Source organism: Chiloscyllium plagiosum, unplaced genomic scaffold (assembly GCF_037043375.1).
Source record: "Chiloscyllium plagiosum isolate Xiang-an unplaced genomic scaffold, Cpla_swu_hap1 HiC_scaffold_50, whole genome shotgun sequence".
Classification (NCBI taxonomy): domain Eukaryota; kingdom Metazoa; phylum Chordata; class Chondrichthyes; order Orectolobiformes; family Hemiscylliidae; genus Chiloscyllium; species Chiloscyllium plagiosum.
The window spans coordinates 12,682,028-12,706,536 of NW_028270188.1; the positions used below are offsets into that span (position 1 = coordinate 12,682,028).

The window sequence follows — 24,509 nt, forward strand, 5'->3', positions numbered from 1 at the left end:
CAGCGATATCCCAGGAAGCCCACCAGGGAGTATTCCTCAGAAACAAAATTAAATACGGCCTGAGACCAGGAGGGAAGGCTCCTCCCACAGCTTGTCCCACACATACCAGGCTCTCGTAATGGACTAGTCATTAAACTCACAGGGAATTTCTTGTTCACTAACATTTATCACAAACTGACACTAATCATAATGAATGCATCAGGGATACAGTAACCAAAGTGGTGTCCTTCCCCATTAAAATTATTATATTCCCAACTGACCCACAGGATAATGGGATGAAGGACAGGGAAATATGAGGGAAAACCCAGAACAGTATTTAACAGACGAAAGAAAAGAGAACTTCTTAATGATGTTGCCACGGTATACAGGGCAGGAGTGTTACCGGTCAGTACGTTGACTTGGCTATTTTGGAGAATAAACTCAGAATCCTGACCCAACAACTCTCTAACGAGCCTGAGAAAGACTAAATACAGGAAGCCCAGAGGAGACCATGGGACAACTAGTGGAGAATTAGGCTAACCATCACTTAGTGACCAAACTGGAGGGTCACGCCAACACGATTAACCAGATCATCCAGGGCCCAATCAGAGATGACGATGAGCAGTAAAACCACACCCAGTGCAGTATCTACGGTAACGGGATAATGGAATAGCTGAGGGAGCAGCTCATGCAGGACAGATAAGGGGAAGTCCCATCCCGGGTTAGTGCCAAACAACGTAAACATTTGTTCCAGGAGAACACCCACACTAACATCTTTCACTGTGAGTGACAGCAGCTCACCAAGGGCTGGGTTAATGACAGCTATAAGGACACTCTCAGTGGGGCATTGGGCTTGGTACAAGGGATTCCAATTGTCCCGAGTGACAAGGTTAAGATGAAGTCCAAACTATCGGAGTTGTACAAAAAAGGTATTTGGATGGGCTATCATGATTTCCTCCCACTTACTGTGGAGATAGAGGGAATATTGACAGGGATCATACTTATGTAAGTGGGAAGGAATAGGACATACCATGACATGCCCATAGCCTGTTATCCAAGAATTCGGCTCCTCTCACATCGGCTGTGGTCCTAACCGCACTCACCATGATATATCTCGGGAGACTGGTGGTTAGGATTGCAGGCTGAAACAGACAGGTACGATTATGGTGAATCATGCCTGGACACACTTCCAGGGGCTGTAAGATAGATGGAACTCACCGGGTGATCACCTTAGTTTCATTCGTTTGCAGGGTTTGAGTGTTCCTGGCTGGGCCAGTATTGATTTCCTGTCCATCGTTGCCACTACGACAGATTAGACATGCTAAATTGCCCGTTGTATCAAGGACATTCGGGCTAGCTGGAATAGCCATAGGAAATGCAGGGTTTCAGGGATATCATCGGGGGAGTGGGTCTGAGTAGGATTATCTTCATAGGGTCATTGTGGACACAATGGGCCGAACGGTTTGATTCTGTTCTGTCAAGATTTTATGATATCACTTATCAGCCATAAGACCATCGGATTGACCAATGTACACAATGGCTTTTGCACAGCCAGCTGGCTACTCTGACAACAAGCATAACCAGTTTTTAAAATTAGGCTGGTAATTTATTGCATAAGCTTCTTTCCATTCAAGTGGATGAGTTGGGGGAAATGTCACAACATCCTGGCTAAAACACCGATAGACAGCCAAGGCACCTTGGCCAAGAAAATCTCCCAAACCACAAAACCCGCACACCAGACACAGTGCAAACACAGCATAATGTAAAAGGCAACAGTTATTCTAGACAGATGTCTCCACCAAACAAAGGAGGGCCCAGACAGGAAGGCATCGGGTCCTGCGACACAAAGAAACTAAAAACAAGCCATCCAAATGATTGGCAATGCTTCAAACTATTAACTGATTTTCCTAATTGGCCAGAACGATAGAAAGTTCCAGAAAACCATCCAGAAATGAACAAAAACAGGGTTCATCTGCAGACTAATTTCTTGAATCTCTGGACGCCTTCTGAGGACACCATCATGGCAAGAGACAGAGACCATCTGACCATCCAGAGAGAGCGAGAAGAAGAGAAAAAACAGTTTCGCAGACCCAGATGCAGAATCAGAGAGAGAGAGGGAGAGAGAGAGAGACAGGCAGAAGCAAAACCCAGGAGCATGGCAGTGAGGTAATGTGAAAAACCATCGAGAGAGAGAGTTGGAACCAACAGGAATAACGAGTGTCACCCCTTCAGTCTGTCCATGTTTTAACTCCTGTTTGTCTCAGTCTGACTTCCCCCTTCTCTCCCTCTCTCTGTCCTCTCTCTCTCTCTCTTTGTCCTTCTGTCTCTCTCTCTCTCTCACTTTGTCTTTCTCCCACATTCTCCCTCTCCCTGTCTCTCTCTACCCAACTTTCTCCTATCCCTCTTCTTTATCCCCACTCTCTCGATGTCTCTCACTCTCATTTTCTCACCCTCCCTTTCTGTTTTTCGCTATTTCAGACCTGAAAGATCTCACTCAATTTTGAACCCCCTCAAAAATACAATGCTGTTCACTTTCACTCTCCTCCCAAATTTATGCCCTTCCCCAAATATCTTCCCTCCCAAATAATTGCCTCACCAAATACGCCTCCCTCAAATATTTTGCTGCCCCCACCACTGCTGTGAGCCCCACTCCGTGGGGCAGAGGGAAATGAGTGGAAATGTGTGGAGCTGGAAAAGCACAGCAGGTCAGACCTGAACTATCGACTCTCCTTCCTGACCTGCTGTGCTTCCCCACCTCCACACTTTGTAACTCTGACTCTCCAACATCTGCAGTCCTCACTTTCTCACACCGGTAAATGAGTCTGGGTTGACTGACTGGCCTGTGACTGTTTAAATGCACAGCAAGATCCCAGTCCCAGAATTACAGAAGGCTTGTATCACAGATGGAGTCCTTTCTGCCCATAATCCCCCCTCCTCCATTAAATGATCCTGGTCAGTTCAGGATCCTCAGGATTGGCCCTTGAATGGCCTCATTGACTACCCTTTCTGTGGAGACCTCTTCTCCGCTCTGCCTCTGAATTTGCATCACATGCTATCCCTCCCTCCATCTCTCTCTGACAACAGACGCTCCTTTCTCCACCAACCCCAAAACCCCAACAAGTACTCGACCTGTCTCTGGCTGTCCCACTCCCTCCTTGTCTCCCACTTTCCACCTTTCCCATGCAGACTCACAGCCCCTGGACTGGAGGACATAGTGCAGAGACTAAATCACTTTTGACTGACTGTTGTAATGCACAGGAAGATCCCACTCTGCAACTATGCCCAGCCACACACAGTCCTTCTCCCTCCATATGTATCCTTCTCTCTCTCGCTATCTCTCTCACTCTGTCCTTCTTTCACTCTCTCCGTCTCCGTGTCTCTCATTGCCCATCTCTCTCTCTCCTCACTTTCTCCATCTCAACTCTCTCCATGTCTCTCTCTCTCTTTTTGTCACCCTCCCATTTTGCTTGATTTCAGACTCATTGAGAAAAGTACTTTATGTCCCTTACACTCACGCCCTCCCCACAGTCGGGGTAAAACCAGGAAAAGCTTGATCCCCCTGCATTAACTGCACAGCATCCAGCGACACAGAGACAAGCTCTTCCAAATGTCCCTTCCCCAGTCACTGGGACAGAGCAGAGGGGTCCAGGGAGAAAGAGGAAGATAAACTACAAGAGAGAAAGAGAGACAAACAGACAGACAGCGAATTGGAGGGAGAGAACAAGAGAAAGACAGGCAGACAGAGTGAGGGAGAGGAAGTGAGAAGAACTGAAAGAGAGCAGGAGAGAGGCAGAGAGAGAAAGGGAGAGAGAGAGTAAAACCCCAGAAAGAGAAATACAATGTCAGCCAGATAGAAGGTGAAAAAGGGGCGGAAAAGACAGGGTGATAAGGTCAGACAGACAGCAAGAGAGAAATCCCAGGGAGAGATGTAGGACAGAGAGAGAGAGGAGTTGCAGCAGCAGAGAGATAGAGCTGAGAGAGTTGGGTGGTGGTAGTGGTGGGAGGGGCTGTTGCGATGCAGCTAGAATGATGTACAGACAAGAATAGCATGATCCCACAGAGCTGAGAGAAAGATGCAGGGAGAGATGAGCAAGGTGTTAGTTTTGTAAAAGATTGAATGATTAAGCATTCCTGAAAAACATGGTGGGGTGACAAAGGGGCAGCGTGGAAGGGAATCTACAGGGAAATGTTAACAGGGCAGAGATGTGAAGGATCTTGAGAGATAGGAATTGAAGGAAAGATGTGGGAGAGACAGCTGGGAACACAGAAATAGACATGAGAGCTCTCATGGGAGTGGGAAGCAGTGAGATCAGTGGGATCAGAATGTGCAGCTGCCCACTCTCCAGCATTTTGCGCCTTTGTCTCTCCTCAGTGTAGAACTCGCCTCTTGTGGTAAAATTCCCAGAAACATCCTGAATTCGTGTGTGTGTGTGTGTGTGTGTGTGTGTGTGTGTGTGTGTGTGTGTGTGTGTGTGTGTGTGTGTGTGTGTGTGTGTGTGTGTGTGTGTGTGTGTGTGTGTGTGTGTGTGTGTGTGTGTGTGTGTGTTTGTGTGTGTGTGTGTGTGTGTGTGTGTGTGTTTCTGTGTATGTGTGCGTGTGCGTGTGCGTGTTCACTCTCTCTGGTTCCAGCTCCTCTTTGATGATTCCTCATGGTAGAAAAATTTGATTCTCTCTGTCTTTGTACTGTCCTGGTTTCAACTCCCAGATCAAATGCTAAATCATCCATGATCGTATTGAATACCAGAGTAGGCTCAAAGGGCTGGGTGGTCTCCTCCTATTCCTATTTTGGATGGTCTTAAGTTCTTAACGCTATCTCCCAGCTCTTGCCCACACACTGGAGGCTATGACTACACAAGGGCCTGATCTGGAGAGTGCTGCCCTCTTCCGTGAATCTCGGAGGGAACCAGCCTGATTTGGATTGGAGTTGCAGCCTCTCAGTGAGAAGTGAAATGTCCTCCCGGTTCTCACTGTAAGGTGAAGCAGGCCGGTCACGGGGAAATCTGGCCATCCTGCTGTCCTTGTAAATCTGCATTTTTTGTTCCTTGTTTGTTACAGCTTGTTCTTTTATCCAGTTTCTCTTATCATACTATAAGCTTTATTGTGAAATGCCCCTGCTGCTTCTTTCGTGGTCAGCTACAACCCTTCATAGTCATTTCCTAGCTTAAAACTATTTTCTATGAAAGACCCTCTATATTCATTAAAGTCTTAGCTTTAATTATGCTATATGCTACAAGAATTCCGCGACCATTTGTACAATGACCCACCCCAGCAACAGCCCACCCCCCCACCTGCAGAAGCTACATTTCTAACCTCCCACAATTCCCCCCTTTTTCTTTTTCTATAACTGTTGTTTCTGCACTTATTAAGTCTCCTTTAATTTATTCTTACGGTCTGCCCTCTTACGCCTTTTGGCAATGAGGTTCTTAATCTTACATTTTACATTTGTGCTGTTCGTCCCTCGAACTCTAGGAACATTCTTTGACTTTCCCTTTGTTGCATATTACCTGCTGATTGTAAAAGCATCTGATGATGTATTTGGGTTCCTTCCCCAAGGGATGTCATCAGTCGGCTCATTACCCATTTTAGGACATTGAACCCTACCACCAGACCCACTAATATCAATAATCGAAAGATAGCCAGATTGACTAACCACCTTCCTCAACCAGTTAATCCCCAATTCCCCCACTCCCATCCCTTTTCATTCCGGTACCGATTCCCGGCCTTCTTTATTTTGGCGATTTTGTCTCGCACATGTTTGGAGATTTCAGTAATGTTCGAGGAGACCTCAGGTATGTAAGTACAAAATTCCTCTCCAATTAGTGCATAGATACCACCTTTCTCTGCTAGAATATAATCTAGAGCCATCCTGTTCTGAAGAGTCATTAGCCTAGTGGCAATCATTTCGGTCGTTATGGCTGCGACTTGGGATTGGGTTTCGGCCAACACATCAGCAGTATTGTTGGACAGCTCTTCCAGGGAAGCCGCCAACTTTTGTATTTCTACTCCTGCTCGAGCCATACATAGGTATGAAAGTCCAGAGGAGGAGATCTCCTTCGGTTACTCGCCTTCCTCCCTGTTTATTCTGAGGTATTTTGGGGGATCTCTTTAACAGCCTCAAGTGGAGAATTATATGGGCGAGGAAGCAGCAGCCGCTCCAGCCTTTCTGGCTTTGAGGCAGTGTTTGATCAACATCATAACATGCATTCGGTCACGCGAATGTTTTATTTTTCCCCAAGAATAAATGGACATGCCTTCAGGCCGCATACCCAATGTGTTCCGTTTAATATTCGGGGAATGGTCGTGGCAATGGCTTGGCTGGTGTAGACACAAGATGATTTTCCTAATCGGAAGGGTACGGTATCATTCTGATTACAGACACAAGTGGTATTTACTGCTCCTTTCGGTGGGGAAACTCTAAGGGCATCGATAGCACCCAGAGTTTTTGGAGCTGGTCAAGGGAACCATCCCTCAAAGTTATAATTACACCTGTCAGATCTCCATTCTGTATTGTTTGAGCCCGAGTCAAATTGTTGTACATCGTACACTTCTCTTTCGGTAAGTGGTATTACCATGAGAGGAATTCCGGATTCCTCATGGTGTGGGATGACCCTTTAGTTTAGCATAATTCTAACATAAAGCGGTAAAATGATTCCCCCCCACCCACCAACTTGGCAGCTAGCGCCAATACTATCGTGACAATATAAAGCTGACCACTCATTTCAGCTCACAACCCCATCTGTCTATTCCCTAACCCTTTAAATACCAGGGAGGAGGGAGTCCACGCAACACTTACAATTGTTTTGGGATACAGTTTTTAACCAATACTTAATAGTCTCTTATCTCAGTCCATTCTTTTTGCTCAGCTTGACTTTCAGAGGGTTGTCTGTAGGATGTGCTTGCCGCTCTGCCGGAGGGGAAGGAGCGCCACCGGGCCCTTAACACGATTGTGATGACTCCACCCTGTTTCAGCAGTTTGGACAGCTGTTTCAGTAGTCAGGAGGGTTAGGAACGGTCCGTCCCAGCTTGGGTGCAGTTTGGTATCTTTCCAGGTTTTGATCAGGACCCAATCACTCGGTCGTATCCGATGTACGGCGAACTCAAGTGGAGGTGTCTGGGTCAACCGACCCTTCTTCCTGAGGACAGACAAAGAACAGCCGAGCGCCACAATATAATTCTTTAAAAACTTATCATTGAACTCTACAGTTGGTAAATGTCCTGTCACTTCCTCATCATTTCCTCGAATTAGGGTTGGCTCAAAAATAGGCACTAAGATTTCTTCGCCTATTACTCCAGAAACCCTGCGATTCTTGTTAGTCAATTTAACACCGCTAGGTCTAAAACTTAGGGATGATCGTGCCGCTCCCGTGTCCACCAAAAATACTGTCTCCTCCCCTTAAGGTCCCACCTTTAGATTTATCAAGGGTTCCCAGTGGGTCTCAGGAGGAAGGAACCCCTGACTCCCCTAGTCCTCATCGAAGGTCATTAGGGAAACGATTTCCCTTTCTCGTGCTAATCCCGGGCATTCCCGTTTAACATGCCCCACTTTTCCGCAATGGTAACATCCTGCCTGTTGCCTCCTTCCCTGGATGTCCGTCCTTTGTCTTTCGTGTCCTCCCCATCCTTCTGTTTTCCCCGATACCAGTCTCCTTTTTGTTATTTCCACCATCATTTTGGCTTTCTGTTTCTGCTTCTCGTCTTCCCTTTACACAGACATTTTCTGTGTCTGAGGTAACAATTCTTCTATCTGTCTTTCACTCCACCCATCTAATTTCTGTAATTTCTTTTGTATGTCCGGCCATGATTCAGTTACAAACAGGACCTTTAAGAGTCCCTGTGCTATCGATTATCGGGATCCATTCCCGAATATTTCCTTGAGGCCTCCTTGAGCCTTTTAAGAAATGCAGAAGGGGTTTCATCCTTCTCTTGTCGTACTTCGAAAGCCTTAACAAAGTTTTGTGATCTAGGTGCCGCCTTTTTGATTCCCAATATTACAATTTCCCTTAGATCCCACCGGATCCTCTATCAGACTTTTCCTTTCCTTCTTAAAAGCGCTAACTTCACTACTAGTTAAGGGAGCATTTACGTATCCTATTTCTCTGTCCCCAATCGGGACCTCTCTTAAGGGACATAATTTTATATTTTCCATTATATCCTCCTTTACGTATGGTGGCTCGAATGACTCTGGGCCCCCTAGGTTCTGCATCTTTTAGCTCAAAGCCCGTTTCTCTTTCAGTTGCTGGAGTTGCTTTCGGCTCTGGGGCCGTAGGCTGGATATAGAGACGGGAGAGATATGTCTCTAGAGGAGGGTATGGGGGCGGTAAACAGGTTAAGGGATCCTATTGTGGTTTCCCTTGTTCATTCTTTTCTTGCTCTTTCCCTGATTCTTCCGCCTTCATGGGATATAATTTTACCCCCTGCACCCCCTATCCAGCAAGCCACATATTCTGACTCTTCTTGACTGTATGTTTCTTTCCAATTGACGTATATATAGAACATAGAACATAGAAGAATACAGCGCAGTACAGGCCCTTCGGCCCGCGATGTTGCGCCGATCCAAGCCCACCTAACCAACACTAGACCACTATCCTCCATATGCCTATCCAATGCCCGCTTAAATGCCCATATTGAGGAAGAGTCCACCACTGCTACTGGCAGGGCATTCCACGAACTCACGACTTGCTGAGTAAAGAACCTACCCCTAACATCTGTCCTATACCTACCCCACCCCCCCCCCCCCCCTTAATTTAAAGCTATGCCCCCTTGTAATGGCTGACTCCATACGTGGAAAAAGATTCTCACTGTCGACCCTATCTAAACCCCTAATCATCTTGTACTCCTCTATCAAGTCACCCCTAAACCTTCTTTTCTCCAATGAAAACAACCCCAAGTGCCTCAGTCTTTCCTCATACGATCTTTCTACCATACCAGGCAACATCCTGGTAAACCGCCTCTGCACCCGTTCCAGTGCCTCCACATCCTTCCTATAGTATGGCGACCAAAACTGCACACAATACTCCAGATGCGGCCGCACCACAGTCTTATACAACTGCAACATGACCTCAGTACTCCGGAACTCAATTCCTCTACCAATAAAAGCTAGTACGCCATATGTCTTCTTCACCACACTATTTACCTCGGTGGCAACTTTCAAAGATCTGTGTACATGGACACCAAGATCCCTCTGCTCATCCACACTACCAAGTATCCGACCATTAGCCCAGTACCCCATCTTTTTGTTACTCTTACCAAAGTGAATCACCTCACACATAGCTACATTGAACTCCATTTGCCACCTTTCTGCCCAGTTCTGCAGATTATCTATATCCCGCTGTAACCTGCCACGTCCTTCCTCACTGTCTACAACTCCTCCGACTTTTGTATCATCTGCAAACTTGCTCACCCAACCTTCTAATCCCTCCTCCAGGTCATTTATAAAAATGACAAACAGCAATGGTCCCAAAACAGATCCTTGCGGAACACCGCTAGTGACGGCACTCCAAGATGAACCTTTGCCATCAACTACTACCCTCTGTTTTCTTCCGGACAGCCAACTCCTAATCGAAACCTCCAACTCACACTCAATGCAGTACCTCCGTATTTTTTGAAGTAGCCTCGCATGGGGAACCTTATCAAACGCCTTTCTAAAATCCATATACACCACATCTACCGCTTTACCCTCGTCCACATCCTTAGTCACCTTCTCAAAGAATTCAATAAGGTTTGTGAGGCACGACCTGCCCTTCACAAAACCATGCTGACTATCCTTGATCACATTATTCCTATCCAGATGTTCATAAATCCTATCCCTCACAATTCTCTCTAAGACTTTGCCCACAACAGAAGTGAGATTCACCGGCCTATAGTTACTAGGGTTATCCCTACTCCCCTTCTTGAACAAGGGAGCCACATTTGCTAGCCTCCAATCTTCTGGCACTACTCCTGTAGACAACGAGGACATAAAAATCAAGGCCAATGGCTCTGCAATCTCCTCCCTTGCTTCCCAGAGAATCCTAGGATAAATGCCATCAGGCCCAGGGGGCTTATCTATTTTCACCATTTCCAGAATTTCTAACACTTCTTCTCAACATACCTCAAAGCCATCCATTCTACTGAATTGTGACTCAGTATTCACATTGACAATAATGTCCTGTTCCTGAGTGAATACTGACGAAAAGTATTCATTCAGTGTCTCCCCAATCTCTTCAGCCTCCACACGCAACTTCCCACTACTATCCTTGACTGGACCTATTCCTACCCTTGTCATTCTTTTATTCCTGACATACCTATAGAAAGCCTTAGGGTTTTCCCTCATCCTACCAACTAAGGACCTTTAATGTCCCCTCCTTGCTTCTCTTAGCTCTCTCTTCAGGTCCTTCCTGGCTTCCTTATAACTCTCAATAGCCCCAATTGAACCTTCACGCCTCATCTTTACATAGGCCGCCCTCTTCCATTTAACAAGGGATTTCAATTCCTTATTAAACCACGGCTCCCTAACACGACCCTTTCCTCCCTGCCTGACGGGTACACACTTATCAAGGACACTCAATAGTTGCTCCTTGAACAAGCTCCACATATCAATTACGCCCTTGCCTTGAAGCTTACTTTTCCAAGCCACACATCCTAAGTCATGCCTCACCGCATCATAATTTCCCTGCCCCCAGCTATAACTCTTGCCCTGTAGTGCACACTTATCCCTCTCCATCACTAGAGTAAAAGTCACCGAATTGTGATCACTGTCCCCAAAGTGCTCACCTACCTCTAATTCTAGCACATGTCCTGGTTCATTACCCAGAACCAAATCCAGTATGGCCTCACCTCTTGTTGGCCTATCTACATATTGTGTCAGGAAACCCTCCTGCACACATTGGACGAACACTGACCCATCTAACGAACTTGAGCAATAGCTTTCCCAATCAATATCAGGAAAGTTAAAGTCCCCCATAACAACCACCCTATTACTTTCACTCTTCTCTTGAATCATCCTCGCAATCCTTTCTTCTACGTTTCTAGGACTATTAGGAGGCCTGTAAAAAACTCCTAACAGGGTGAGCTCACCTTTCCTATTCCTAACCTCAGCCCAAACTACCGCAGATGGCGAGTCTTCATTCATCGTCCTTTCCACAGCTGTAATACTATCTTTGACAAGCAATGCCACACCTCCCCCTCTTTTACCCCCACCTCTGACTCTACTAAAACATTTAAACCCTGGGACCTGCAACAGCCAATCCTGTCCCTGTTCTACCCATGTCTCCGTAATAGCCACAACATCGAAGTCCCAGGTACCAACCCACGCTGCAAGTTCACCTACCTTATTTCGTATACTTCTTGCATTGAAATATACACACTTCAAGCCACTTTCCTGTTTACAGGCATCCTCCTTTGAAATTGATGCCGTGTTCCTAACCTCCCTACACTCCAGGTCCTGCACCCTAAAGCTACAGTCTGGGTTCCCATGCCCTGTATTTAGAACCTGGCGCAGCCAATCTTCTTCGGACCCATATTTGGGCCAAACAAAAACAGACTCCTTAATGCTTTTTCGAATCGAGACAAAACAACAATAGTTTATCATTATAGCCATATCTTTCCCCCGCGTCCGAGGGTTGTGTTGCCAATTTCCCAACATTTTCCCCAAAGGACTGTCGGGCGGAATATATTCCCCTTTAACGTTATTTATAGATGATCGCTACACAGGCAGCTCCCCGTGCCTCCCATTGTTGCTCATCTAATTAATCTTGACGATTTCCGGTGCCACCTTCTTCCCCACCCCCTTGAGGGTCCTGACTAGACACCTTACTCGTCCGAATAATCTGACCAATTATATGCTTTTTGAGACTTCAACTGTTCTCCATAAATCACTTTCATGTTAGGAAAAAGAGATTAGTTAGAAACTGATAATAAGGCAGTCGTGACCTGTAAAAAGAACAGGAGTTAACATTTTATTTCATAATCTGTAAAATACTTAACCTTAAAAGAAATCATGTTAAAATTTCCATAGTAGAAATCAGATTCAAAACAGTCCCGGATCTCAAGCTCCAGGGAACAAAGCACAAACATTCAATCACCAACAAACAAATGTGCATTCAACCCGACTCTCAAAAGGGTTAAACTTTCTACTGGCTGCACAGCTCTTTTCTCTCTCTCTCTCTCACACACACACACACACATAGACACCTTATCTCACAGACACTTTTGAGCTTCCCACAACCACTCCTCTAGCTTTTGAATGTTTTTCTGGACGTCTGGCCATAAGTTAGTTATGAAGTGCACCCTCAGTAGACCTTCAGCTACTGGCCCTTCTGACACGGGCTGTTTCCATTGATATATGCTTTGTTTTGTATCTCGCCAATTCCCGGTACTTTTTGTACGTCCCCGACTACCACGGCAATACTTAAAGGTCTCTTTTCTTACCTTGGTCTGTGCAAAGAGTTACCTGGTCGTTTCAGTGCGCCCCATCCCGCGGCAATTCCTGCAGCAAATACCGCTGGTCTCAGTCGCACGGAAATATCGTTTAAGACCCATCTTTACAAGGGTCTTGTGCACAAGAGTTGCCTGATCGAACTCGCCGCGTCTGCCCGCCTTGTTTCCAGGGTCTCCCAGTCCGGATCGTACTCGCCCAAACCACGAACGGCAAACAAAGGAGTCGGAGATGCACCTCCCGCGTCGTCCCAAGAGTGTCGAGTAGTCGGAGTTTTGAATCCCGGAATGAGGCCATCAATTGTGAGAAACAGAACTCAGTTATAAATCAGCCTGAGACAAAGCCTTGGAAACAAGAACAATTTATTACGGCCTTGCTAGTACCGGACGCCTCTGCAATCAAGCAAAAATGCGCGCGTAACAAAGCATGTAAACTTTCTTTGTTCAGTTTGCAAGTTGCTGAATCACTCCTCCCTTTTCTCATTGGTCTAATCTCATCCTATCATAAACCGATTACCTCACTTGTTTTTTTTTTCTCTCTCGTTATTTTCTTATCTGGCCATCCTGCTGTCCTTGTATGCTTGAATTCTTTGTTCCTTGTTTGTTACAGCTTGTTCTTTTATCCAGTTTCTCTTATCATACTATAAGCTTTATTGTGAAATTCCCCTGCTGCTTCTTTTGTGGTCAGCTACAACCCTTCATAGCTATTTCCTAGCTTAAAACTATTTTCTTTAAAAGACCCTCTATATTCATTAAAGTCTTAGCCTTAAGTATGGTACATGCTACAAGAATGCCGCGACCGTTTGTATAATGTCCCACCCCCGCAACAGCCCACCCCCCACCTGCAGAAGCTACATTTCTAAACGCCCACAGTAGGGGCCGAATGGCCTTGCTCCTAGCTCCTATTGAAGTGCAGGCTGGCTATGATTGAGTTATACACCGCATGCCCCTGGAGTGAGGTCGGTTAGCTCAGCTGGCTGGGCAGTTAACTTACCATACTAGCTAGAGTTACTCTGAAGGACTCTCCTGTCCAACCTCTCCCCTCAGCTGGGGCATGGTGACCCTCTGATTAAAACACCACCAGACACCGCACTGGAATGAGGAACTGTCCCATCCTCTGGTAAGACTATGGTGACATTACATTGGTTTGTACCTGGAGCACTGTGTGCAGGACTAGTCACTGCATTGCCAGAGGGATGTTAGTGTGTGGGGAAGGTTTACTGAATACCCACTGGAATGAGCAGCACTCTCTTTCCCCCAGTTAAGTCACTCTTGCAGCCTTTGTGTCTTTGGAGACAAAAGGACCAATTCACCTGAAACAGCAGCTGGATTTTATATTCATGGGCACCTGATAAGATTGGCTAGTTTACACACGCTCTCTCACACACAAACACACACAGACGCACGCTCCCTCAAACACACACAGACACACTCTCTCACACACATACACACACACAGGCACACTCTCACACATACATACACACACAGGCACAACTCTCTCTCACACACACATACACACACAGACACACGCTCCCTCAAACACAGGCACTGACACACACTCACACACACAGGCACACTCTCTCTCTCACACACACACAGACACACGCTCCCTCAAACACATACAGACACAGTCTCAGGCACACATGCACACAGGCACAACTCTTTCTCTCACACACATACACACACAGGCACACTCTCTCTCACACACACACACATACACAGATGCACTCTCTCACACACACAGACACACACTCTCTCTCACACACTCGGACACAATCTCTCTCTCACACACACACATACAGACACACACTCTCTCACACACCCACACAGATACACTCTCTCATACACACAAGACACTCTGTCTCATGCACACTCTCTCTCACACATACACACGGCACACTCACTTTCTCACACACACAGACACACTCTCTCACACATAGACACACTCTCTTTCAGACACACACAGACACACACACTCTCTCTCACACACACACATTGACACACACTCACTCATACACTGACACACACAGACACTCTCTCACACACACATGCACACAGGCACACTCTCTCTCACACGCACACACATACGCAGACACACGCTCCCTCAAACACACACAAACACACTCTCTCTCACGGAAACATGGAAACACACTCTCTCACACATGTAGACACAGCACACTCACTCTCTCACACACAGACTCTCTCTCACACACACACACTCACACACACTCTCACGCACACAGTCTCTTACACACACAAACACACACTCTCTCACACACACTCTCACACACACACTCTCTCACACACACTGTCTCTTACACACAGATACACCCATTCTCTTACACACACGTGCACACAGACACACTCTCTCACACACATACACACTCTCTCTCACACACACATACACATTCCTTCTCACACATAGACACACTGTCACACACACATAGACACAATCTCTCACACAGACCTCTCTCACACACATACACCCAGATACACTCTCTCTCACACACAGACACTCACTCACACGCACATACACACTCTCACACACACAATCATACTCTCTCTCACACACACTTATACACTCTCACACACACCCTCACTCTCACATATATGCACACACAGACACACAGTCTCACATAAACACACACTTTCTCTCTCACTCTCTCACGCACACACATACAGACACACAGAGATACACATGCATCCACTCTCTCACACACACAAACACGGAAATCTCTCTCTGTCTCACACACACACACTCACAACTCTAAAGGCATGATTGAGGTTTTGATGGAGAAATAATTTCTCTGAGGACTGAACTGTGATCTCGCATGATTACTGCTCCAGTGAGACAGACAGTAGCTACAGATGACTTGTTGGATCTTCCTGTGCACCACCTCTTGCATCGACAGCATTAGTCTGTTTGGGTGCTTGCTTTTCTAAAGCGTCTCCAAGCAACAAGTGACAATAGATTACTGAACGTTTTCCTCCAAACCATGTTTCAGACACATGCTGATGTTATTTTTCACTGATTTTTTAAAATGATCTGAATATTCTGTATTGGGGAGTTGTTTCCATTTCAAATTACAACACCAGAGCGCCTTGGGGAATTGCATCTGTTCCTTTCTACTCTCTGCACTCTGTACCGCCAGATAGTTCTCCGTCAGTACCTCAGAAAGTGCTCCCCCAATGCCTCCGAAAGTACCATTTTGTTATATTTAACTCCCAAAGCCCCTCAGACAGTAGCTCCACAAAACATTTACATCCTCAACACTTCAGGATGCAGCCCAGCTCCCCAATTCAGACTGCGTTCAAACCCCTTCAGACTGGAAGGACTCACATCCACCCCTGTCCAAGATTGGAGCCCAGGTCCCCAGGACATTACTTGTCTCTCTGGATTAATTTTAGAATTCCTACATTGTAGAAGCAAGCCATTCCATCTCTTGGCTCCACACTGGCTGTCTGAACAGCATCCCACCCAGACTCACATCCTCTATTCTATCCCTGTAATGCTGCATTTCCCATGGCAACTTTGGACTGTGGGAGAAAACTGGAGCACCCGGAGGAAACCTGCACAGATACAGAGAGTATGTGTAAACCCCACATAGACAGCCACCAGGAGTTAGAATCAAACCACTGAGGCACCGTGCTGTCATCTCTTGCTGGATGACATGTCATCTAACCTTTTACTAAGCAATCACCCATGTGGAACCTTCTTATCTGCCTTCTTGGTCATCCCTTCAAAAGCTCTATCAAGTTGGACACATCATTTCCACAAACAAAGCCAAGCTGACCATCCCTAATCAATTCTTGCTTTTTCAAATGCATCTAAATTGTCTCTCAGAATGCACTCCAACAGCTTTACCACCACTGCCATCAGGCTCACAGCTCCAGAGTTCAATGGCTGTTCCTGGCTTCAATAATGGCACAAAATCACCCTCCAGTCTTCAGGCACCTCACCCGTTGCCGCTGATCAGTTCATCTGACAAGGCCATCTCTATCCTTCTGTAACCTCAGGCTATAATCCTCAGTATTTATCACCCCACCAATCTAAATATCATTCATGAACCCAATGATTAACCATTCACCATTCAAATCTAAATCATTTCTATCAACCACATCAGCAAGACCCCAACAGTGAGACATGAACAGACAGAGATTTCTAATTGGACCATCACTGTCTGCTTCCTGCCACTTAGCATTCTGCGCCAAATTCCTTGGATCTTGAGTTTTTATCTGTTTCCAGTAGGGGCCCTGATAAAAGCCTTACTGACCTCCAAGCAGACGACAGGAAAGTCTTGCCCTTATTTTCACACCTGGTCACCTCGCTAAAACGTGCAATCCCATTGGTCAGACCTAACCTCCCCTTAACAGAACCATTCTGACTGTTCTTCATGAACTCCAGTCTCTGTAAATGCTGATTAATTCTATCTCCCAAAATTGCTTCCAACAGACGTCCCACCCACGATATTAGCCTGACTGGCCTATAGCTGCCTGGTATATCCCATGATTCCTTCTTGAATAACAGTACCACATAGTCAGTCCGACGACACCTCTTCTGTGGCCAGAGGGGATTTGAAAATGTTTGCAAGTGGACATCCTACTTCCTCCATCACCTCATTTGCTTAACTGAGATACATTTCCACCGTCTTTGGAGATTTACTGGGTTTTAACAAGGCCAGACCACTCAGAATCATCTCTCTCTATATATATGTGAATTCATTTAATTGTATCACAGAACATCTCCACGATTTCATATCAACCCTAACCCAATGAGCATTGACAAACTGCATCCATTCACTATAGCCTCTGGGTCCATGCACAAATTCTCACTTTGTTCCACAACCTACTCTTTCCTTCATTATCAATTCACTCTTAAAGTCACTGTAAAGTCCTTTTAGATTTTTATTTCCTCCCTTAGCACTCCTCTCTCCCAGGCAATTAGCCTGCGATACCATTTGGAGGAGTGTGGGATGCCATTCTGGATGTAGATTAGCATTGGGAAGCTCAGAAATAAGGAACACACGACTGTGTTGAGTGTGGGGCAGTGGGATTCATTTGGGAAGAGCACAGGGAAGCTGAGGAATAAACCTCAGCCCTGCAGAATGAAAATATCCCGTTGAGCTGGCAGGTCAGTCACGCGAAACGAAAACTCGATCCTTGGGAAAAGAGGGTGGAACCACTTCAGGTTCAATAATCAAATGAAGACGGTCTGTTTGAACACAGTCTCTGGAGTCTGGACGTGGGAATCATTGCTGATCAGGGTATGAAGGACGCAAAGGCAGAACAAGTTCAGATATTCCTATTAGACCACAAGACATGGGAGCAGAAATTAGGCCATTCAGCCCATCTGATAGTGTGGCACTCACTCAGTACCGACTCTCTTACAATGCAGTATACCCTAGACTGATGCGCTGTCAGTGCAGCACTCCCTCAGTAATGACCCTCTGACAGTGTGGCACTCCATCAGTACTGACCTTCTGACAATGCGGCACTCCCTCAGAACGGATACTCAAAAAATACAGTGCGCAGATTCCTCAAGAACAAACCACGACAAGCAGACCAAACACAGCCAGAAACCCTAACCATCTTACCATACATCAAAGAAGTTTCAGAAATGACAGCCAGATTACTAACACCCCTCGGAATCCTAGTAGCACACAAACCCACCAACACTCTCAAACAAACACTAACAAACTTAAAAGACCCAGTACATCTCATGGACAAAACCAATGTCATCTACAAAGGACTGCCACAAACACTACATAGGACAAATTTGAAGAAGTTCAGCCACAGCATACACGAACACCAGCTAGCCACAAAAAGACACGACCCTCTCTCCCTCGTAGCCCTACACACGGATGAAAAAAGACAACATTTCGACGGGGCAACACATCTATCCTGGGACAGGCTAAGCAAAGGCATGCCAGAGATTTCCTAGAGGCCTGGCACTCCAACCACAACGCCATAAACAAACAAATAGATCTAGATGCCATCGACCAACACCTCAGAAAATGAACAGGAAATGACATCACCACAAACCCCAGGAACCCCATCCAGGAGAAAGATATAAATAGAAAGCAGGAGACAACAGCTTCGCTTCACTTGGAGATCGCCACTGATGATGTTACCTAGCCAGGTAATGAAACGACTGGATATCAAACCGACAGCTCAGCGAGCAAATCTGCACCTAAAAACTCCCTCATTACTGACCCCCTGACAGTGCAGCACTCCCTCAGTAGTGACCCTCTGACAATGTGGCACTCCATCAGTACTGACCTTCTGACAATGCGGCACTCCCTCAGAACGGATACTCAAAAAATACAGTGCGCAGATTCCTCAAGAACAAACCACGACAAGCAGACCAAACACAGCCAGAAACCCTAACCATCTTACCATACATCAAAGAAGTTTCAGAAATGACAGCCAGATTACTAACACCCCTCGGAATCCTAGTAGCACACAAACCCACCAACACTCTCAAACAAAAACTAACAAACTTAAAAGACCCAGTACATCTCATGGACAAAACCAATGTCATCTACAAAGGACTGCCACAAGGACTGCCACAAACACTACATAGGACAAATTTGAAGAAGTTCAGCCACAGCATACACGAACACCAGCTAGCCACAAAAAGACACGACCCTCTCTCCCTCGTAGCCCTACACACGGATGAAAAAAGACAACATTTCGACGGGGCAACACATCTATCCTGGGACAGGCTAAGCAAAGGCATGCCAGAGAATTCCTAGAGGCCTGGCACTCCAACCACAACGCCATAAACAAACAAATAGATCTAGATGCCATCGACCAACACCTCAGAAAATGAACAGGAAATGACATCACCACAAACCCCAGGAACCCCATCCAGGAGAAAGATATAAATAGAAAGCAGGAGACAACAGCTTCGCTTCACTTGGAGATCGCCACTGATGATGTTACCTAGCCAGGTAATGAAACGACTGGATATCAAACCGACAGCTCAGCGAGCAAATCTGCACCTAAAAACTCCCTCATTACTGACCCCCTGACAGTGCAGCACTCCCTCAGTAGTGACCCTCTGACAGTGCTGCAATCCCTCAGTACTGATTCCCTGACAGTGCAGCACTCCCTCAGTACTGAATCCCTGAGAGTGCAGCACCCCCTCAGTAGTGACCCGCTGACAGTACTGCGCTCCCTCAGTACTGACTCTCTGACAGTGCAGCATTTCCACAGTAATGATCCTCTGACAGTGCAGCACTCCCTCAGTGCTGAGTCTCTGACAGTGCAGCACTCTCTCTGTACTGACCATTTGAAATAGCACTCACTCAGAACTGACAATCTCACTGTGCAGCGCTCCCACAGTACTGACCTTTTGATAGTGCGCACTCCTTCAGTGCTGACCCTCTGATGGTGTATTGTTCTCTCAGTACTGACCCTCTGATGGTGCAGTGCTCTCTGAGTACAGAGCCTCTGCCAGTGTGGCATTCATTCAGTACTGACCCTTTGACAGTGTAGTGCTTCTCAGAGATGGCACTCTGGTATTGCAGCAGTCCCTCACTACTGACTGTCCGACAGTGCGGTGACCCCTCAGTACTGACCCTCTGGCAATGCAGCAGTCCCTCATTACTGACCTTCTGACAGCGCATTTTTCCCTCAGTATTGACTCTCTCACAGTGCAGCACTCCCTCAGTACTGACCCTCTGACAGTGCAGCACTCCATCAGTGTTGAGCCTCCGACAGTGCAGCACTCCCTCGGTACTGACCCTCTTTTTTCTATTTCTTAGAGTCTTGTGGGAATTTGGAGACATAGGGTTTGCAGATTCTGAGGAAGCATGAGAGAGAGACACAAACCAAGCCCTGTCTGAAACTCTCTGCAATAGACTATTCAGAGCCACAGAGTCACAGAGATGAACAGCATGGAAACAGACCCTCTTGTGCAACTCATCCATACCAACCAGATATTCTCATCTCATTTCATTCCATTTGCTAGCACTTGGCAGATATCCATCTAAACCCTTCCTATTCGCATACTTATCCTGATGCCTTTTAAATGTTGCAATTGTACCAGCCCCCATCACTTCCTCTGGCAGCTACCTGCATGCCATTGAATAAGTGCTCAAACATTCATACTGTCGATACAAACTCTAATAAACACCAACCTACGAAAGGCTATCATTGTCATTTTCAACCCACCCCTTGCTTCTTCATTATGTTGATCTCAACACAGGTAAAGAAATAGTCTTAGTAACCATCCAATGTGACCCTGTAATAAAACTTATTTTCAAATTTAGCTTGCATGTGATCACCACACCCTCTAATAGTTGCCTGGAAGATGGGGGTGAGCTGTACTCTCCTGCTGAAGTCCTTGGGTGTCCCACAGTGATGTTAGGGAGGGAGCTCCAGGATTTTGACCTGAACCATGTAAAGAGCTCTCTTACTGGAATGCCTTTTTAAAGTTGCGAAGTCAATATAGACCAGGAGGACCCGAGAGCTGCTGTCTTGTCAGAGAGAGAGGACTGGTGGGTCACACACCTCCGGTGAGTGGCGAGGTTCAGAAGCTGGGGCCTTCATGGTAATTTCAGACATGATAGAGATTGAGCCAACAATGTTGGCATCACGAACCTGTTAGCTGAGGTAACTGACTCTCCTTTATGGCGGAGGAATTCAATCCTTTTAATGGAGCAAGCTTGAGAATTCAACACTAAAATCAATCTGTACGGACACGCTGGAGACCTGAACCATCAATATAGAGATTGCTGTAGAAGCTAAGCATGTCCCGCAGCATCTCTGAAGGTAGAGGGAGAGAGAGACAGAGAGAGAATTCACCTTCAAGTCCTGTGACTTCTGCGGGAAAGTACCTTCAGAACAGACCGTTTTGAGGAAGGGTCGCTTGAAATGCGAATTGTTCCTCTCTCTCTTCACCGTTGCTACCTGAACTGCTGAATTTCCCCAGCCATCTGTTTGCTTGAGAATTTGATCTAACCTGATCCAAGGGTCACTGAGTAATTCAGTGAAGGGCTTTTGCCCGAAACGTCAATTTCGAAGCTCCTTGGATGCTGCCTGAACTGCTGTGCTCTTCCAGCACCACTTATCCAGAATAATTCAGTCTGTGTTCAATGCCCTGAGGCTGCTTCTGCTCAAAGTTGACAAACAGGTTTAAGGCTTTGCAAGGTATTGTATTCGTCGTGGGGGTGGGATGAGGTGGGGGGTGTGGGGGTAGGTACATGGGAGAACAGATACAGAACACAGGTAATTCACAAAGATCCTTATCAATTTAACTTTGTGATGTTAATTCAGAAGGGACAGCTCAGACCTAACATTTCAGTTAATCAGCCAAGGGGAATATATATGTCATGACAAAGACTTGTTGTAAAGACTGTACAGAACCGAAATTTAGTGACTATGTTTGTACGTAAAGTTTTTTTTTGTGAATAAAGTCTGTTTTTGAAATTGATATGAATATTTTTTGGAGGGGGATCAAGCATCTTGAGCTTATGGAGGCATTGCCCTTTTCCCTAATCTTTCTTAAATAAACGCTAGAAAAGTTAGATACTCCCGGGGTCATCAAATGGTCATCAACGGGGAGGAGATGGTGGGATTGTCACGGGGGCTTGGTGTTGCCTCACCCCACCCGGGTTCGATTCCAGCCTCGGGCCACTGTCTGTGTGGAGTTGGCACATTCTCCCCGTGTCAGCCTCCGCGTGCTCCAGTTTCCTCCCACTCTCCAACGATGTGCAGGCTGGGTGGATTAGCCAGAGGAAATGAAGGGATCCAGGGATGGGGTGGGGGGGGGGGTGGGCTGCTCTGCCGAGGGTCAATGTGAACCTGATAGGCCGAATGGCCTGCTTCCGCATTCTATGAGCAATCCGGAGACCTAAATAATGTTCTGGGCCCTGGCTCCAATCTTGGTGGGGGGGGGGGGGGGGGGGGGGGGGTGGGGCTGCTGTGGGTCATCGCAGTGAGAACAGTCTTGGGGATGAACACGGTCTAAGGGGGTAACAGGTTTGCTTTCTGAGGTGTTGAGGGCATGAATGTTTTGTCGAGGTGCTTTGGGGATAAACATACTGAGGAGGTGCTTTCTGAGGTACTGAGGGAGCACTATCTGGCGCTAAAAAGTGCAGTAGGTGGAATGGTACAGATACACTTCCCTAATCATTTCCTCAGGGCCCTAAAGGGACGCTGGTACGGTCATCTGAGATGGAAGCCACTCCCCATTTTAGAAGATTAGATCAACACTCAGTGAAAAATAACATAAACACATGCCTTAAACATGGACTGGAGGAAAACTGTTATGAATCTATCATCACTTGTTGCTTGGACACGGTTTAGAAACGCAGGCACCCAAACAGACCAATGCTGTCGATGCAAGTGGTGCTGCACAGGAAGTTCCAAGAAGTCATTTGCAGTTGATGTCTGTCTCCCTGCAGAGGCCATCATCCGAAATCAGGGTTCAGTCCTGGAAGAAATCATCTCTCCGCCAAAACCTCAACCATGTGTGTGTGTGTAAGGTTATATTGTGTATCCAAGAAAATAAACTCCTGCTGTTGTTTCAGGTTGATTGGTCCTTGATTTTCAAAAAACTGGCAAATACACAAATGTGAAAGCTTTTAAAAGCTGCAAAACTCACTTAACTGGGGTAAAGTGAATGCTGTAAAGCTCCCAAAAGAGGTTTGGATGGAAGGAACAAGCAGCATTAGATTGAGAAGAGATCGTGCCACTCCAGTGCAGAATGTCTATTCAGGATTAACTGAGTCATTTCAGCAGAGGAGAAAACAATTCCAGGTAGATCAAAAACACCTTGGAGATAATTTCTCAACCAACCTGCTCAGTGATGGTATGATATTCCACTTTACCAGGTGGGACTGGATCTTGGATCTCCTAGCTCAGAGGTAAAGTCTCTACCACTGTTCCTTTATACCTTCTCCAAGCTGTACAAGAGACCTAACACTTGGCTGCAGACATTAATTAAAAACAGCCAGTGTGACAAGGTCTTCAAGAAGGAAGGAGGGAGAAACCAGGAATCTACAGGCCAATCAGTCTAACGGTGGGGAAACCGTTGGAATGAATACTTAGGGACAGAATGAATCTGCACTTGGAGCAGGCAGGGGTTAATCAAGAACAGTAGGTGTGGTTTTATTAAAGGAAGGTCATATCTGACCAACCTGATTGAATTTGTCAAAGAGGTGGCCAGCTGTGTAGGTGACAGCAACGCATTTGCTGTAGGCTACCTGGAATTCAGTGGGGCTTTTGATAAGGTCCTGCATGGGACACTGATGGCAAAGACAAGAGCCCATGGCATCCAAGTAAATTTGGCAAATTGGATCCACAATGGGCTGAGTGGCAGGAAGCAGAGGGTGATGGTTGAGATGTGCTTCTGTAACTGGAAGCTTATGTCCAGTGGGATCTTGCAGAGGCCAGTATTGGGTCATGGCAGTTTCTAGGTTTATAGAAATAACTTTCACTTGAAAGTTGGAGGATTGATCAGTGAGTTCACGGATGATATGAAAACTAATGTGCTGGCAAACAGTGAGGAAGATAGAATTAGTCCATAGGAGGACAAACATGGTAAGGGAATACATGATGAACTATCGGGCCCTGGGAAGCACTGAAGATCAGAAGGACCTTGTTCTGCCTGTCCACCAGTCACTTAAACACCGGGACAGGTGATAAACTCGCCTTTCCTTGTTAAGCACAGAGTTTGAGCTGGGACGTTCTGTCGGAACTGTCGAAAACATTGGCTAGGGGACAGCTAGCTTGTTGTCTGCATTTCTGGAATCCACATTTAATGAGGGATATGCTAGCACTCGAGAATTGGAAGGATGTTTTCTGAGCTGGTGAGTTTCAGTTATGAAGAGAGACTGGAAAGATTGGGTCATTTTCCTTAGACCAGAGAGATTGAGAGGGGAGTCACAGGTATATAGGATAGTGAAGAAGGCATTTTGTATGCTTTCCCTTATTGGTCAGTGCATTGAGTAAAGGAGTTTGGAAGTCATGTTGTGGCTGTACAGGACATTGGTTAGGCCACCTTTGGAGTATTGTGTGCAATTCTGCTCTAATTCCTGTACAAAGGATGTTGTGAAATTTGAAAGGGTTCAAAAAAGATTTACAAGCATGTTGCAGGGTTGGAGGGT

At 46.2% G+C, this 24,509-nt stretch overlaps 1 pseudogene; it reads right to left on the reverse strand.

The window, feature by feature from the left end:
* Positions 1–5,415: 5,415 nt before the first annotated feature.
* On the reverse strand, positions 5,416–12,691 carry LOC148135242 (uncharacterized; annotated as a pseudogene).
* Between the last annotated feature and the right edge of the window lie 11,818 nt (positions 12,692–24,509).